The 13,201-nt window shown below is 41.4% G+C and overlaps 1 protein-coding gene across 1 annotated transcript in view; it reads left to right on the top strand.

The window, feature by feature from the left end:
- Positions 1-1,165: 1,165 nt before the first annotated feature.
- LRIT1 (leucine rich repeat, Ig-like and transmembrane domains 1) overlaps positions 1,166-13,201 on the top strand; it is a 56,030-nt gene continuing 43,994 nt past the window's right edge. The window contains exon 1 of the mRNA XM_009465933.2: positions 1,166-1,215. The gene's annotated coding sequence lies outside the window, so the exon portion shown is untranslated. The remainder of the gene's footprint in view (positions 1,216-13,201) is intronic.

A 13,201-nucleotide genomic window follows, 5' to 3' on the forward strand; every position in this document is an offset into this window, starting at 1 on the left:
TTGCTGGAGTCAAGAGTTGAATATGTTTGCAAATTGAAATACAGGGAAACTGGAGAAATTTCTCCTCTAAATATGTGATTCTACTACTGTGTCCTTGTCCTTCATCTTTGTATCCCCTCTCCTCTCTATGGTGCTTCTTTCCTCGTGTTCTCAGTGAGACCGAGCGCCCCTCAGGCAGCGATACTCTTGCTGGGGTCCACGAGGTGCTCAGTCTAGCTTCAGGAGGCTCAAAATAAATTTCTGGAGCTTATATTTCCTCCTGGTATTTCCTGTATTGATTACCATCTTATTGCTCCTTGGATTTGTATCCAAGAGTAGTTGAAAACATTTTATTTACTCTTCTACTATACAACTTGTCCAGAAAACAAAAGAAATTTGATGCTTCTTAAGGAAAAATGTTCTGGAAGCAGCATGAGGATTATGTTCGTTACTATGGGCTCTGGATTTCATGCTTACAGCCAGTTTGATTCTGTTTTTGACGTAGAAGCCTAATACCATTTTTTCAATGTGTTTGTTTATTTTGCTGGGATTTCATAGCTTTTTAAACAGAAGCTCACAAAATGTCTTGGTAGTGGTCATGGCTGTTCACAAGAACGTTTCCTGATTCGTTATTTCTCCTTTGACCAGCAATATCTATCCTCTCCATTCAATCTGTATTTAACAGATGAGTGTATCTCAGTAATGAACATTTGAGAATATCACAATCTGTGTGCGTGGCAGTCCTCCAAGTGAAGGAGGAAAACTCTGTGGGAAGAGCTCCTGGGTACTCATTTTACTGCTCAGCTTTAGGCATCTGTTTAATTGTTCCTAACAAGCTGAAGCAAAATGGACAGGCAGACACAATCGGATCTATTTTAATTTGCATTTCTATGACATTTCCCATGCCAGGGTAGGGTTTGGCGGTCATTCTCTCCCTGGAGTATAGGAAAATGCCAGGCTTGCTGAGGGTGGACTTCCCTTCTCTCCATGTGGTGCCTGAAAAGGGCAAAGGTAAGACATGGAGAAACTTGCAGCCTTACTAAATCCAGTACCAAGTTTTGAGATGAACCTGTAACTTTAAGGGTGTTGCACCTGGTAGTTGTTTACTTCAGGATGATTGGGCTGTTGGGATTCATTTGCTGTTATGCTCCTCAGGCAAACTGGCTGATGAAAAAACATAGTTGGTCCAGAATAAGGGATGCTGCGGAGGCAGAAGTAGAACATACAGGTTAACGAGTAAGTATGTAAACTATAAATGTGTAAGTTAAAATCCATGGACTGAGCTCTGGCCCTGGCAGCCTGGGTGTACCCCAGCTGTAAAGCTGTCTGCAGTCAGCAGGAGCTGGCACTGACTCCCTGGGGCCAGTTATGGGTATCCCTGTCTGAATGTGGGAGACCTCTGCTCTCTGGCAGCCTTCCTGAAACCCCTCCTTTGATGCTGAGGACGTATTTCTTCCTGAAGCAATTGCCAAGGGAAAGGCAGGGTTCCTTGCAGTTGTTTCACTGAAGTCATTCCTGTTCTAGGTTTTGAGCTTGGTTTAGCTCTTTTCACTAGTGACTTAGGATGATCTAGTGATGGTCCTCCCCTACTTAAGGGATATATCAGTTTTCCTTGTGGAGGTCTCATGGGGCCTACACAGGGCTGTCCTGGAAAAACTAGTGGGAGTTTGATTCACAGTAATGCTTTGATGTTCAGCGTTAGCCATATGCAAATACAGCCAGGGTAAAGGAGCGGCATGACCAGCCCTAGTTCCTTGTGTTTTTTGGGATGGCTCTTTGTAAGGGTGAGTACCGTAACCAACCTACCTGTGTGTGGCAGACTAATAGCTTGCAAAGTCCTAGGTTTCCAAAAAGCTGTTAGAGAATTCACCACTGTTGAGGTGATCTGTTTATATGCACTTACCAGCTTAATACCATTTTTTTTTAAGTGTGGGAATATTTCTAGCTTTTTGGAGTTGTTTTTTTTTTTTTTAATTACTGTTACTGCATAGTTAACTGGAGTCAGCTTGAGGTTAAAGCTAATTTAAACTGGCTGCTATATTTAGCATTTATGGTGCTAAAAGGATTATAGGAAAATAGATACTGCATAAGTGGCCATAATCTTCTCACTGTTTGTGATACTTGAGCGGCAGAGAATGGGGTGCCAATCTGAGATTAAAAATCTAATTTTAGGGAGCTAACAAGAGTCACATTGAAGCAAAAAGGTAAAGATGGATTAAATTTTGTGGACTTAATTTTTTTAATTGGGCCTCAGACCTGCTTAAAACCTTGCAATCAGAGCTTTAACCAAAGCCTGTGATTCTAAATTATGTGCTATTTCCATACACCAATTTAATAAAATCAAACTAGACATTTCAGTTATACCCTTGATGGAACAGCCAGGATGCATTTTCAGAGGTCAATTTTTTCCACTGCTTGAAGTTTGACAAGCCACCTCCGTGCCATTATTTTTGATTGCTGGAGCCAGTACTTAACCAGCTCCTCTTCTGTGTTACTTCCAACATAACAGTGACGAGAAAGCCCAGCCTGGGATGTGAGGAACTAATGCAGATTGCAGCTCTGCAGCTCCAGTACTACCCCTTGGTCACAGTAGTGTCACCTTGCCTGAAAAGACGTCCCAGTTCATTTCTTTTCCATCACTTGGAGGAAAAAAAAAAAAAAAAAAAAGAAAAAAGAATAGATAGATGTGTGAATAGTAATGCTGTTTGCAGCCCTGGCCTTATGGCTCTATCAGAAGGGTGGGTTACTTCTGAAAAGAGACGCAAACAAATTTTAAACCGGGAAAATCCCATCACCGCATTATAGATGAATCAGCTTCTCTAAGTTAAGTTGTCAGTGCAACTGAGAAAGGACTGGCTGCTAGCACATAAACACTGCAGGAGCCTGGTGACTCGGTGAGAGCTAATGCACGGCACTGGCTTACTGGTGTTTGCTTACAGTAACTGGGAGTTATTCCACCTTCTTTCAGTCATATTTAATGGCTGCCAGCAGGACGAGGGGTGGATCTTGCATTCTCAGTGTGACCAAAATGTAAGCAAGATCAGCATCTGGAGAATATCTGAACTGGGATCCCTTTTATTCCTGCTTGTCTGTAGGCTTTAAAATAACAATTAAACCCTCTTAATGGGATTTGTGTACCATATGGCACCTTCCCCACAGGATGACTTTTTCATGTTGCTATCCTGTCGTTTGTCCATATCTACAAATAGTTTTCAGCCAGAAAAACAACATGCACCATTTAAAGACCCTCAAGGAGAGATCGCCATCTCTGTGGATAATTCTTTATTTGTATATCCTGTCTGAGGCATAGTGTTCTCTTGTGGTGGTAAGTCAATGGAATAGACTTCAGTGGCAAGCTCAGGCCTCAGAAATGTTATAGCAAAAAGAAGTTGATAGATGCTCAATGCAGGATCTAAGTATAGACTATTGGGTAATAGGACGCTGACATGCTTCTAGTCCTGAATTCCTTTGTTTTGTTTATAATACTCTCATTCCTGCTAGTAATGAATTCTCAGAAAGAAGAACTGCAAAAAGACACCAATAAACCAGTTTTATTACTTGGTCAATACAATACAAGACACACTAAGTTATTTCTTGTCCTACCGATGCTTGCGCTGCTTGCTTTTCCTTTCGTTTCATCCTAATCCTATTTCAAAGCACTGAGGTTCAGCCAGCAGTAGTTACCCAGCTGTTTGCTGGTAGATGGAGCCTTTAATTATGGGCAATGCCGTGGGATTAATGTTTCTAATTTCAGCTGTTGAGTGGGTTTTCATTGGAGTCAAGAACCTTGGGTTTTTCCACTGATGTTTCTGGTCTAAACTCGTTGCTGCTTCATGTGTTGCATTTGTAAGTATGGCTGCTATATACCTTTAATTTCAAATGCCATCTTGAGGTGATAGTGGTGGAGGTGCTGGTGCCTGCTGTGAGATAGACAGATGGGGAGAGCAGAGCGTGCCTTTAGTGTGGAGGGCAGTTTGCCTGTGTGCCTGTCACAGCCTGCAGCGTAGCTGCGTGGTGCCAAGCACAGGCCACAGCGGCTGGATGGAAATAGGGCCACGGCAGTGACGCCCTTGGCGGGTGTATTGTTGCACTGCCCTATGTGTTCATGTGAGGGTGGGATGAGCAGTCCTCTGGAGGACCCTGCCTCTGAATGAGCAGAGGGAGCATAAAAGACCTGGTGCCTCCTAACTTTTTCAACAAGTGCAGTTGGCTAGTGTGACTCCCTTCAGCAAGCACATTGGGATCAGATCTGACCACATCTGTGATGTGCTCCACTTTCTAATTGCTCTGTGGATAAGTTTAAAGAAAGCAGTGAAACATTTCAAAATAGTTTTGGGCTGCATGTAAAGGAAAGCTTTCTTAGCTTCACAAGGGTTGCGCACTCTCCGCTGCTATTCAAGAACAAAATTTTACACTTGGTGTGCTTTTTTGTTTGTTTTTAAGTCCTGTCTCAGATACCATATTGCAAATTTTTTTTTCCTTATCTGCCAAAATAGAGTTGCTAATGGCCACCCTGCTGCTGTGGCAATTGCTCATTCCTACCTTAGGAATGGATCACGATCTCTCAAACACCTGCCATCAAAATCCTAGCTGATTGTCAGGGCTGCCTGCCTGAATCAGAACAGGACATAAGAGTGGGAGGAAGCTTGAGTTCACAGACAAGCAATTTTGCTCAACTGACAGGGTTTCATCTTGTCTTGCTTACCTTCACGTAGCCTGGAATTCACTGCATTCACTCAGTTACTCCCAGGGGACACTGGGTTAAAACCTCATTCCGAGTGAGTACTTTTTCTTCCCTCTTTTTATACTTCTGCTCCAGAGACCTGTGAAAGGAAGAGAAAACATACTTGGGGTAATACAAGAAAAAGAAAACTTCAGGGACTATAAGATCATTTAGTCTGACCTCCCATGTATGACAGGCTAATTTGTTTAAAGTTCCTGTGGGATGTCTGTCGCTACACATAGCTGTTTCTGGGACTGCAACATAAATGCATCTGTTACAAGCAAGGTGTAGAGAAAATAAGATTTTTTTCTTGTTGAGAAGGAACAGCGGTTCATCCACCTGATGCCTCTCTCTGATTCCAGTCTCATGCATGTCAGAGTCAGGAACGCTTTCCCTCTATCACCCCTTCTCCCTGACCATGAGGTCAATGTGGCCCCACAATGTTAACTCTGTATCCTCGCCAGCCATAAACCCTGTATCATCATTCGAGCTGTCATGGAAACATTGCGAGCATGTTGAGTGCAGCGTATGCAATCCTGTTTCATCAAGGGCTGAGGAAACAAAAGTATGCATAGGGGAACTAAGGGTTCACAGCTTACAGAGCTAGGAAGGACAGCACCAATCATCCAGTCTGAAACTAGGCTAAAAGTGTATCTTCAGAGCTATCTGTCTTTGTCTAAAAGGCTGCAAGTGATGGTGGTTTCACTAGTTCCCCTGATAAGCCGTTTCTGTCTTTCATTACTTTACTGCTGGGAAATTTTCCCTTATTTGAAGGTTGAATTTATCTAGCTTCAACTTTTATTCATTGGATCTTTGTCAGCCAGATTGGAAAGCTCCTCACGTATATCTTCGCCAAATGCAATTACCTACACAGTGTGATGAAGGTATGTCTATGCTTTCTCTTCAGTGAGCTGAATATCTTGAGTTCCCTACCCGTCAGGTCAGAAGGCTTGGGCTTTTTTGTTAAAGCCAGAGAATTCATTTGTGACACTCACTTGAACTCTGTCCAATATCTTCAAATCCTCTTTAAAATGCAGACACCAGGATAGGATTCAGTAACCTAGTAGGGGTCTTGGCAGTGCTTCCCAGATGCTGGAATCCTTCATTATTTCTGCTTCATACTCTTTCCCCCCCCCCCCCCCCCCCCTTGTATTCAAGAATCTCATTAGTCCTTTTTGCTATGGCATTGCCCAGACAGCTTACATTGAGGTGATTATCTATAATGACCCCTAAATCCTTTTCTGAGCTCTGTTTTTCAAAGCAAAGTCTTCCATCGTGTAAATATAAGCAACTGCCATTCTTGGATCTCAAACACTTGGTCTTACCAAAATATATTTTGTCAGGTTACAACTATTTACCCTGGTGGCTCAGGTCATCCTGTAATGATAACCCATCTATCTCTTAGCTTACTACTCCATAAATTTTTATGTCACCTAAATATGTGACTATAGCATAGAGAAGCAAAAAAATTTGGATCAAGAAAAAGTCTCTCTGGCTTAAAAATGTCCCTGTTCGGTGGTATCTGCCTACCAACTGTATCTTAAGATCTGTCTGTGGCCTCGTTTTTAGTCCATAGATTATGTTATGAGCTAATTCCATAGGAGGTGTAATTTGTCATATTTTAATCATCCCCACAAGCGTCTTGGAGAAATTCAAGTGTTCATTAGCAACACATGAGCCTTTGTGTTTTTGTCCTGGAAGCAAACATCACGATCCAGATTTCTTCCCTTCTAGTTAAATCAAATCAATCCCAAATTACTTGTTCTCATTTTCTACCCTTTCAGCTGGCAAAACCTCGTGGCTTTTTTCTGCAAAAGGTATAGTGTCAGTAGGGAAATGGAAGAGTTTCACAACAGCCTGGTGGCTCTTCTGGGTGAGAGAAAATGTGTGTTTGACTGTCATCAGGTTAAGGATGAATGGATTTGAATCCCTCCACTCCCAGATGAATGGTATTGTGCAAAAGTGTCTCTTTTGGCCATAACAGTGATTTCTTGCTCATTATATGAAAAGGCAAACTTCAAGTTGCCTAGTCCCAGGTTTTGAATCCTTGCTGAAAACAGGCTGCAGCGAAGTGGCTTAATGTGGTGCCAAAGGCCAAGCAGGCAGGATATGAAACAAAAAACAAACCCTTTTCAGATTTATAGTCTGTTTAAGATGCTTTTCCTTATGTTATGTGTGGATCCCACTTTTGGGGGAGAGCTTATGAACCAAACTCAGGCTTGGGGACTATCCTCCAGGAGCTTGATATCTTTCATGTCTGTGCCAAGTATCTCAATATGTAGACTCTTTGTAGATAAAGGGCTAACTCAGTAAATCAGCCCACTGTCTTGTCTCCATTAAGATTTTTCTTCGTTAGCTATTTCAAGAAAGTTGAAACCTTCCCAGTGAAGGAATGGCTGCAGAGCCCTCTGGGAAATACAGCATTTGATCCATACACCAGAGGTGCCATTCGATGTGATATCTAGGATGTGCTGCCACTCAATGCATTGCTGGGCCAGAAGCATAACTGCGGAGTGCCGATCAGCTTTGAGGTTCAAACTGACTCTGGTTCAGTAGTGAAAGACCTGACAAATGTTGCCATCAAAGCATTGGTTTTGTCTTCTTTCTGTTTGTTTAACAGCATTTTTCCTGCCCCATCTGTAGTTAATAGCATCCTTAAGCTTTTGCTCATACAGCTGCTTTTCAGCACAATGAACTCCCATCTAATGTGATATAATTTGCTTGCAAAAGTGCCTGTATTTGAATGATAGGTCAGCTTATGGAGAGAGAAATCAAGAAAGCTGCCGTAGCACCTCCTTGTGTAGTTCAGTGGAACAAATCTTGGGGCAGTGGATGCAAATCATTGAACACCATGAGGCAAATAATCTGTTATCTCACTGTTCACCAAGAAAACACAAATAGTGCCTTTTCCAGCAGTTAGAGCTTCCAACTGTTGTCTGCCAAAATACAGTTTGTTTTCACTATCAAGATCTAAAGCACATTGAAAATTTAGCACTCTTGCTGTTAGGACTTGAAAGTTTGCTCTCTGCTTCCAATTATATAATTTTCTTTGCTGGTTTTCATATGTAAGTGAACTATTGCTTTCACCATTTCAGTCCTTTCTTATAAAAATAAGGTATATGTGTTTGTAGGCCACAAATATTTGTCTCCCTACAGTCGCATTCCTGTACTACCAGTTAGAAATAATTATTTTTAAAACTTGACTTATGATAGCACTGTATTAGGATATTAGACCTTGCTTTATAACTACACAATTATTTTTCAGATTCCCAAGAACAAATTGTTATTAAAAGGAAGCACATTTTCTACCATTAGAGACCTACTGAAATAAGTATTGTCCTCTGAAGCATATTTCTAAACAGTGTTTAATTAGTTTACATTAATTTAAAACTTAGGTTAATTAAAATTAGATTCCTTTACATCAGGTAATTGAATCTGCATCTGAAATACTTCTCAACGTGAAATCAACATTTAGGTGTAAATTCTTGGTTGTATCGACAATTTCTGTGGGCCAGGGTCTCAAAGGAGGTAGCAGCTTGCTTCAGCTGCCTTTGCCTCATCTCTCTGGGATTTTTCAGGGGAGTTGTCTCTAACCAGTGTGCAGGAGACTGAGCCCTGGGCTTGTCTCCTGCTTCTTCTGAAATGAGGAAAATCCGTATCCCAGCACAGCGCCTTTACTCAGCCCCAGCGCTCCTCTTCTGACAGTTCTATGATCTGATGTTGCGTTCTGAACAAAACCTGCTTTGAAAAATTTCGTACATGGCTCACACAGGAAAAAATCCTGCCTGTGGAAATCCAAGGGTCTTAAGTCTTGCATGTACAATTTTAATTGCATTCCTAATCATTCAAGCTTGTGTCTTATTGAGATCTTAGAATGTTTGTGCTTTGTGTTGCTGTTATTATTGGATCCTTTTGTCTTTTAATGATACACAAGAGATTACCTTACATTAGCAAATTTCCAAACAAGACCTCAAATAGATATGTGAACATGTCTGTTCACCATTTAAAAATTCTTATTGTTTTACATAATCTTAATGCAACAGGTCCATCCTCTCTTTTTCTCTGCAGAAAGTGGAACGCCTGTTTTCATAACAAAGCACCTTCTGAGTATTTACTATGTTAGCCTGTCTAGGGTAGCTCATACAGACCATTGATTGTAATCCTCTGATGAATAATCTCTCAGTGTGAATATGTATACAAGGCAGATGGTACCCAATATTTTTGCATTTTAACTCCAAAATGCAAACTCTCCGCATCATAGGCTGAGGTGTGAGTCTCCACTTAGCCATCCTCACAGGTGAAACATGAACAGAAATTTAAGTGAGACATGACAGGAAGGATAAGTACTTGTCACTAACACTTGGTGACAAAACCAGATCACTTCACTGTTTTACAGTAATGCAATTCAAAGTAGTATGATGATAGACTGGGAACAGTGCAAATTCTTCCCCGATCCTATTCCTAAATCAGTTTGTAATGCCCTGATCAGATGTACAAGAGGTGCTAGGAAAAATACATCAGAAAGTGTACGGAGCACATGAAATCTAAGTGAGACATGACAGCAAGGATAAGTACTTGTCACTAACACTTGCCATCATCATATTATAAGGATCTTACATTACACTTTTAATCTCTGTATCCCAACTTGTTGAACCAAACCAATCATTAGCACTTGGGTCCATATTTAGGAATTTGGCAATTCTTTTTTCGCTGTGGTGACAAAACCAACTCGCTTCACTGTTTTACAGTAATGCAATTCAAAGTAGTATGATGATAGACTGTCAACAATTGTCCAGACCCTCCCCAACAAAGGGCTGCAATAGCTGACCTGAAGTAGCCTGAAGTGCCATCTAATTATTTTTAAAAGTGGGTAGGTTGTAGCCGCTCTCATCTTTAGTGACAGGACAGGTATCAGTCACTGATGTTCAGATTGGCTGTTCTGGCTTAAGCTGAGTTGCTGAATGCATCCAAGGGTTACATGTTTCTCCATTTTTGTTCTTTTGGGTTGGTTTTTTTTGGATAGTAGGTGGGATACTGTCTGTATGGGAGTGTTTTGCAGCCCCTGTATAACTGCCAGGGCTGTACTTTGGTTAGGGTAGTATAAATCCTGTTTCTAGCCATCTGGGATTTCCCAGAGTGTGAAAACATGACGGGATTTTGTATGCTTGAGCATAACCTGCTTGAGATACGGGGCCTTGTTGTGACAGGCTTTATCAGGATGGTAGCAGATATTAATTGGCAAGATCTGGACAACCAGCAGTGCCAGAGGGCAGCGGGCCAGCGCTGTTGTGGTGAAGGCTGACTGTGCTAAGGATAAACTGTGTAATTAACTGGAAGTGTGTGCTGGGCTTCTTGACGCACTGCAGTTTGCTTTCAGACATATTTCTGAAAGAAACACAGCACACTTGTTGGCGTACTTGTTAGCGGTCGTCAGCCAGTTCTTCTTAATGTGGATAAATTAGTGGTGAGAACTAGTTATAGCTAGAAAAGGATTTTTGCCTTGGTGACCAGTTCCTGGAAACTTTTATGTTTATTTCTGTCTCTTTTTTGTTTGTTTCAATTCTTTTTGCAGAGCGAGTGTGATTATCCATGATCCAATAAATGAGCCACGAGCAACCTCCTTTCTTCCACTCTTTGGTAGGAAGTCAGCAGCCGAGGCATTATGAACCAGAACTGAGGAGGTGTTTAAGTCCACTCAGTTTGTTCAAATGCTTCGTTTGCCTCTCTTCACTCAGTCAAGAGCCTTTGTATCTTCTTGTGTGAAGGAGCCCCTAGGCTGGGACAGCTATGGGCCTGACTGGTTGAGAAGCATTCGTTTAAGGTGTTTAGGGTAGAGAGGAATGACAGGGGAAACGATTCGGATTTTATGTACATCCTTAGGTTTGGAGGTGCAGAGTGAAACCAGGTGGGATATCTGAGCAGATGGGAGCAACCGGAGCTCAAAGCTACTCAGTGCAACACGCTGTGGCACAGGGAACCATGTGAAGCGACGTCTCGCTCCAGGGAGCTGTAGGAGGCCCCTCTTGGGTGGGACAGCCTGTCCTCACGTCACTGTAATGCACTGTACTGCCTCTGCTGTGGTTTCCATTTATAGCACTACACTGGGCTATACGAACGTGTCTCGTGTTCTTCAAAGCACATCTGTAAGTTTTGCACCACCCCTAGGTCTGAAATATTTCAGTGACTTTGTTACCTTGCATTTATTCAGTACAGCCATAGAGGACAGCTTTGGTTGCTGCTCAGGACAGAGGCCCCGTTCCTCTCAAGGCTTGAATACCACTAAGCAACTTTATGCTCACTAAGTAATAATACTCAGCTTTACCCATCACCAGCTTTCAGTAATCAAATATGAAAAAGAATACACGAACCTAAACAGAGGCACATTAAAATCTGTAGCTGTCTGACAGAATGAAGAAACAGCTCTGCTGCTTTCCGTTCCCATGATAAAAGGTTTACAAGAAGAGAAAGTAAAAAATCAAACTGAAAATGGACTAAGAGCCACAGCCTGAGACAAGTTCCTAACTGAGGTATGTTCCCTTTAAGCCAAAGGGGACTCAGATCCTAACGAAATGTCTTAAGCTGTTATTTATTACCTTATTACAGTATTGTTATGTAAGCCATAATGTGTTTCAGTAGGCAAGCATGAAGAACACGCCTCAAACTGCAAACTTCAGAAAATACACAGCTCAACTTAATTTTACTGCGTGTCCCATTGTTCTTGTGCTGTTGGAAGCAGCAAACGATCATTCCATCTTCACGTCCGCTGAACCCCTGCTTCAATAAGGGTGTCTCTGGTCTCCTCACCAGCTACCTCTTCTGAGCCAGCACTCTCCTTCATTTCATCCCTGCTGTGTTCAAGCTTCTCCTTATGTTTGATCATCCCTGTGGCCCCTTTTCTTGCTTACCTATATCCTCTGGGAGTTGCAATGACCCAAACTGTGTAACCTATTCAACAAGTCTGAGCACAGTGGCTTTCAAGTGGTGTGACCATGTATCCTCTTTTGTTTCCTATTCCCTTTTTAGTGTTTTTTAGCATTCTGCTGGGATTTATCAGTATGACCCTGCTGACAAGTCAACTGATGATTTCAAGACCTGCCCAGGTCTCTTTCCTGAGAAAGAGATAATTACAGATTCAGAGTCTGTCACTGTAGATACATACTTAAAGGTAATTTTGTGACCATACACATTATTTTGCACTTATCAGTGCAAACATTTTGTCATCTACTTACTTAATATTATGTGTACCTAAGATGTGAGTCTCAGCTGTCAACTTTAGAGGTGATTATTTTGAATAATTTTGTCATGGCGTTATTCACTGCTCTGTCAGGTAGTTTGCAACTAGATTGAGCGTCACAAGTCCCAAAGCACATCTCCGAATGGGATCCTGCTGGTTAACTTGAGACAAAATGACATTGATTTCCTATCTCTAGCCATGAGGGGAACGTCCCTTCTACCCACCGATTGTTTAGCTTCCAGGATTGTGCCATCTACCTTTTTGTAACCCATACACAACTGTTTTTCCTTACCCTTTTGTAACCCATACACAACCATTTTCCCTTCTAATATGTTGGAAAGCATCACAGGGACAGATCAGCTTTTTCTTTGGTTAGCTTCAAAAGCTCTTTCACTGTCAATGCTTGGAAACGAACCATATGATCCCTGTAAGAATCAGTTAGGTTTGGCTTTTTGTACGCACACTCTCTCGTATTCTGTGTGTCATGCACGTATTTTTTTGCAAATGGGTCATTCTGGGACACAACTGTAGTAACAGGCAACATCAACTGACAGTTTTTCATCCTGTAGGCAATGTGAGCAATGTGAGCAAATACAAACATTTAAAGTGGACATTTCTAATAGTTTAAAATATATATGAATTCTGATAATTATAAAATAAGTGGCTTTTTAATTGCTCAGACTCTTTAATTACAACTGATTCAGTGATTGTTCTCACTCATGTAGAACACATGGGAATTTAATGGCAGATGTGAAGTTAATTTTTATTCTTATGACATTTTTAGAACAGAATCTGAACCATACCTCCCTTTAGTTTTTGCTCAGTGTTCAATAAAAAGATGAATGTTTTTATGATGGACCGTGAGCTTGTTGAGTGTCCTGGTAAGCAGCAGCTGCAAAATCTGATGCAGTTTAGTGTGTGACAAAGCTGAATGTCACACGCTAATTCATTTGAATAGGAGCCAAGCTAATATTCCTTATTGGGGTAAAATGCCCACTAAAATGTTTTTATGGAATTAGGATGGCAGATTCATCATGGAAATTTGGGAACTCCCATTTTGAGTGCATTGAAAATGCATTGTTCAGATGAACAAGCTATTTATACAGACATGTGGTGTAATACTGGATACTCCTTTAATCTTTTAGTAATCCAGACATTGCCATATGGACAAACTGCACAGATTGATTTGAGGAGGTCTCACTGGATAAATGAATACCCTGCTTCAGTTAATTTGCTGAGCTTTTATGTTAGTGTATCAGGAAAAA

Source organism: Nipponia nippon, unplaced genomic scaffold (assembly GCF_047370975.1).
Source record: "Nipponia nippon isolate SJK-2023a ecotype South Korea unplaced genomic scaffold, ASM4737097v1 scaffold_3, whole genome shotgun sequence".
Lineage (NCBI taxonomy): Eukaryota > Metazoa > Chordata > Aves > Pelecaniformes > Threskiornithidae > Nipponia > Nipponia nippon.